The sequence below is a fragment of the Vigna radiata genome, unplaced genomic scaffold (genome assembly GCF_000741045.1).
Source record: "Vigna radiata var. radiata cultivar VC1973A unplaced genomic scaffold, Vradiata_ver6 scaffold_269, whole genome shotgun sequence".
In the NCBI taxonomy this organism is placed as follows: domain Eukaryota; kingdom Viridiplantae; phylum Streptophyta; class Magnoliopsida; order Fabales; family Fabaceae; genus Vigna; species Vigna radiata.
In genome coordinates this window covers 85723-91700 of record NW_014543977.1, presented here as the reverse complement: position 1 = coordinate 91700, position 5978 = coordinate 85723, and positions in this window count along the sequence as shown.

Below are 5978 nucleotides of genomic sequence, written 5' to 3'. Positions count from 1 at the left end.
ATTGTTTCCCCCAACAACAATAGGGTTTAGTTCACCATAGACATGGTGAAACTAGAGGAAAAATGGAAGAAGAATGGAAAAGCAAACCCTAGAAAAGATGAAAAGGAGCCTAAGCATCCAAGAGATCCTCTCTAGAGAGAAAAATTAGGTTTGGCCGTCCCCCTTTGTCAAAAGAATACCTCTGTACTCGCAATAGGGCTATTTATAGGTGAGGAGCGCAACAGAAAACAGGCCTAAGCCTAGCAGACCCCCGCCCGACGGAACAAGTGTGGCGCCTGGCGGTTTCCCATAAATCGCACCACCGCCCGGTGGTAGGTCTACCGCTCGGCGGTTTCCCTCAAAACCGCCCAGCGCCAACGCTAGTGCCTACTCCTCGCCCTGGACCGCCCGGCGGTGTAAGTTGCCGTCGGGCGATGCGTCGACTCTTCAAATCTTCAATTTTATTCTCTTTTCTTGAGTCTACGACCTTTATCTTCAACTCCATTTTTCACTTTCNCAAAACTGCTACAAAACAATGCAAAACAAGCATAATATCGCTAAAAACAGCTCTTGACTCTCTACAGACTCATTTATTGAGTTTTGCTTGATTCTAAGCTCATTCTAAGTAGTAAAGGGTGTAATTTGGTCTAAAGTGACATATGAAAATAACTGTTTTTCAACCTTCATCAACACCCCAAACTTAGAACTTTGCTTGTCCTCAAGCAAACAAAACAACACACACAACAAAACTTGGCTTTATCCTCTTCCATCCAATGGTTCAACAATCCCAAGGTACATGACAAAACTACTCAATTCAATATCCTCAGTGAAATCCACAATAAGATGCATGCATGCTTTCAATCCAAAGATTGCACAACAGATGTTACACATTATGAATGACCAATCCACTAAGCAAAAATGTACTCATGAAAATTAACAGTTCATACCAAGCAAGTGTTTCACTCAATCACTCAAGTGTTTAAGGTGACACTCCAACTCTCTATTGTTCACAAGTCACATGAAACAAAATTGCCATTCATCTCAAACAATCAACATCTTTACATGCAAATGTCATTAAAAGGACTTTTTCAAGGCTTGTAATGAGGTTGGGCTAACAAGAAAAATTGATTTTTCCGGAATACAAAGTCCTTGAGTTAAGAGAGCTATCAAAATATTTAACAATTTAAGCACAACTCTCTTCCTCACCAATCTAACTCATTCCCAACATTTTCCCTTTTCTTTTTCTTTTGCATTGAGCTCTTCTTCATGCTTTTCTTCTTTTCTTTTCTTTTTCTTATGAATTTTTCTTTTCACAACATTTGAGCTCAATGCTTTTCACTTGCCTTTCAATTTCCCCCCTGCAACCCCAAACTTGAACCTTTTCATCTTATACAATTAAGCTCATCCCAACTCAAGGTAAAGAATTTAAAGACAAGGGTTCATTTCCTGTTTAAGGCTAAGGTTCAAAAAGGGTATAATATTTCAAGCACTTTGGGTGAAAATTTGGCTACAGAAGGGTTCTCAAAAATGGCCTTGATCATATGACATTCACATGCAATTCAATCAATCATCAAGATTAAGGCAATATTATTCATGCTCTCCTGTGAACAATGCATACAACAATAAAAACTCTGGAGCTCAATACCTCACACACATGCTTTCTCACACAAGGTTCATTCATACACCATGCTTAGCATCATAACCACAATCATAATCTATCACCCATTTATTTAACTGGATATTAACATACAACACAACTCAATTATCATCCACATCAAATAATCATCAAATAGTTCAATCATGCATATCAGTCAGTCAAACATTTTCAGAAAAAGTGTTCAAGCCAAGAATACACACTAAAATTAAAATTCAACCTATTCTAAGAATTTAAATGCAAAGATAAGAGAGAGAAAACTAGGTTGCCTCCTAGTAGCGCTTGTTTAACGTCACGAGCCTAACCCAAACCTGTTTAGCACTTGTCAGTAAGTGTAATTCCTTCCAACACCCATCAGTAGGTGTGCCTTCCTGGAATCCTTCAGTGGATTTAAAATTTTTTAGCATCCCTCAGTAGATGCTACCCAAAAATTGTTCCAAAAATTCAAAATTTACATGTTCCGAAGAAAATAACTGAAGATAAAAAATGTTCTTAAAAATACAAAAATAATTTCCAACAGTTCAACTCTTTTTCTTTACGTTGGGATCTCCGTCATCCCACCGGCTTAATTTTCTTCTGTCCACCCTCTTAACCACTGTGGAATATGGTCTTCTAATCTCCACCATTCCTTCATCTTCTAGCTTCCTGTTGACAATCCACTTCTTGTTTTTAAAGCACACTGAAAGGCGCCGCAGCAATGACGTCTCCTCTGAAGAGGTTGGTTCCTTCTTGCATACCTTCCCTTTTTCATGAATCTACAAAACATTACAATTATAATGAAAATTAATACTTTTGGATTTGTCTTCCTTTGCAACGTCACTTTTGGCCCTTTTATACTTGACTTTCCTGACTGCCCTCTGTACAGCTTCTTTAGAGCCATAAATCAACACTTGGTCATGATCTCTTAACTTTATTCCTCCATCATGGATACGTATAACCATCTTAGAAGTCCTCATGAACGGTCTTCCTAAGATTAATGGATTTTTTTCTTCGATAATCATACCCACAACTATAAAATCAACCAAAAATTCCAACTCCTCAATCCGCACAATTGCATTTTCCACTATTCCAATTGGTTTCTTCCTAGACCCATCCACCACTGTCAAGATCACTTTAGTGGGCTTAATTTTATCCCTTTAATCTTCTTAAAATCATTGAGAGGCATTAGATTAATGCTTGATCCTGAATCAATCAAAGCTTCTCCCAAATCTACATTATTAACAACGCAAGGAAGAGTCAAAGCTCCTGAATCCTCCATTTTCTGCGGATGGTTCTTCTTCCTAGGTTTAACCAACTGCTCCTGATTTTCTTCATAACCCAGATTAAGTAACTTTCCTAGATAGTATTTGATCCTCTCATCATATTCAGAAGTTTGCGAAGATGTTCTAGGATTAATGGGTGCCTTATTGAGAATATTACGGATTGATTCTTTAATATCTTCCTTCTCTTTTTCCCTTTCTACTTTCTTCTCTTCGCCTCTCTTATGCTCATCATGAATCCTCTCCTCCTTTTCGTCCTCACTGCTTTCAATCTCAATTATTTCCTCCTCTGGCTTCCTTTTTCTTCTTGTTGTAACAACTTTGCACTCCTCTTTCGGGTTGACGTTAGTGTTAGCCCGAAATTAATTTTTTTCTGTGGTTTCAACCCTCTTAGACAGTTGTCCAATCTGTATCTCTAGTGATCTAAACCTGGCCTGATCACTCGCTTGTTGAGACTCATAAACTTTCAAAAATTTATCAAATCTATCAGTTAATTCTTTGACTGTCTTAGTCAAGCTACTTACCTACTGCCATAAGGGAGAAGGTTGCTGCCGGAAGTTACCTACTTGTCCAGATGAATTATTCTGGCTCTGCCAATACTTGGATGATTTTTCGAACCTTGGCTAGAGTTACCTTGGTTGAAATTTCCTTGCTTATATTGAAACGGGGCTCCCATATAATTAACATCCTGCTGCATCTCCTCAGTGAAAGCACATTGACCATTGATATGGTCACCACCGCATAAATCACAAAGTTGTTGTGCCTGAGAAATATTTTTGAGTCCCCTAGGAAGTTCTGAGAGGACATTCGTCAACTTGTCTAATTTTTGGCTGAGAAGGTGATTCTGGGCAACTGCAGCGTCTTCAGCAGGACGATGCAAGAGTCCTCCTTTTTGTATGCCCCTCTCACTCTGTGAAACTTCATTTAAAGCCATCTCTTCAATCAAGTCATATGCCTCGTCTTCCGTTTTTCTATTGATACTACCTCCAACTGAGGCATCTAACATCATCTTGGAATGAGCACATAAACCTCCAAGGAACGTGAGCAAGTATGAAGTTTTATCGAACCCATGGACTGGGGTCGCCCTCAATAAACCTTTAAATATGTCCCATGCTTGCCCGAGAGTTTCCTCCACTCCTTGCTTGAACGAAGAGATCTCCAGCTTCCCTTGATTAATTTTTGGAATGGGGAAGAATTTAGTAAAAAATTGTTGTGCCACCGCCTCCCAAGTCCTGAACGTTCCTTCAGGGAAAGAATTCAACCAATCCTTTGCGTTTCCTCCAAGAGAGAAAGGAAACAAACTGAGTCTAACTCTGTCATCCGACACTCCAATTATCTTGACAGTGTTGCAAATCTCACCAAAGATAGTCAAATGCTTATATGGATTCTCATTCGACAACCCATGGAATTGATTATTCTGGACTAATTGGATGAGTGTCGGACTCATCACCATACTAGTTGCATTGTAAGCTGGAACCGCAATACTGTTGAAGTTTAAGGGGCCAACTACGTTTGCTGCGTCCCCCAATGTACGTCTAGGAGGAAGTTGGTTAGCCATCTCCTCAAAATTTGGTGCAGGGATCTCACAAGAAGACTATGAAATTTCTTCGGGAGAAAGAGATCCCTCACGTGAAGGATGTCTCCTTCTCCTCCCTTCTAGTAAACCTTCTAAAAGAGGTTGCTAGTCTTTTCTGTTTCTAGTATGTATTGTTTCCTGCATACACAAGAAACACACCCTAAAAGCATTTTTACAGAAAAATAAAATAAAATGAAATTAAACAAAAATAAACAAAAATAATTACAAACAAGTCCAATTCAATCAATTCACACTACTTGAAAAAGTAAACCTCGAGTCCCCGGCAACGGCGCCAAAAACTTGTTGACGGATTGGCAAGTGTACTTAATCGTTCAAGTAATAAAAATGGTAAGACCAAGTATCGTTTTCCCAAGAGACTCGAAAGGCCTTATCATTCGTGCGAATTAATATCGTAAGACTTGAAAATAAAAATTAATAAATTGGATTTGAGAACCAAATATTAACATACAAAAGAGATTGATTCAATTGACAAAAGAAAACAATGGATGAATGGAGTTGTTGGGGGTTTAGAATTTCATCTTATGTGCTCTCTCTTATCTACTCCTCTTGAATTATTAGTTTGATTAATTAATTCTCATGCAACTTTCTTAGCCTACCCTTAACCCGATCACTCGGCGAAAAGAGCCTAATACTAATTACTGGCTTGTTATCCCTAGCCTCCCTTAGCAATTAATACAACATTATAGAGCAGAAGTTAAAAGAAATTGATCGTCCTACCCCTATCCCTAGGTGGTATTGCAAAATCAAGGAATTACTCACCAGTTCATGACATTACTGTANGTCCCCGNATCAATAAAGACAAACATCAGTTATCGAATGAGTTAAACGATAAAGGCATTAAGCACAGATGAGAACCCAATAATTAACAATCAAAACATATGGAAACCATATAAATAATCAAGAGTTTCAATAAAAGAGAGTATCAAAAGATTACATTGTTTCCCCCCAACAATAATAGGGTTTAGTTCACCATAGACATGGTGAAACTAGATGAAAAATGGAAGAAGAATGGAAAAGCAAACCCTAGAAAAGATGAAAAGGAGCCTAAGCATTGATGAAGGTTGAAAAACAGTTATTTTTCATATGTCAATTTGGACCAAATTACACCCTTTACTACTCGGAATGAGCTTAGAATCAAGCAAAACTCAATAAATGAGTCTGAAGAGAGTCAAAAGCTGTTTTTGGCGATTTTATGCTTATTTTGCTTTGTTTTGTAGCTAATTTGAGAAAAGTAAAGAATGGAGTTGAAAATGAAGGTCTTAGACTCAAGAAAAGGAAAGAAAGGTTGAAGATATGCAGAAAAGTCAACCATTCAACCAGAAAAGTCAACTAGTCAACCAGGAAAAGTCAACCAGTCAACCAGAACGCATTTGACCAGTGCCTGGCGGTTCTGCGGGTTGAGGGAAACCGCCCGGCGGTGAAATTGGGCGCCGGGCGGTTGTCAGATGGGCCTGGACCTGTTTTATGTTATTTTTTATGATCTATTTGG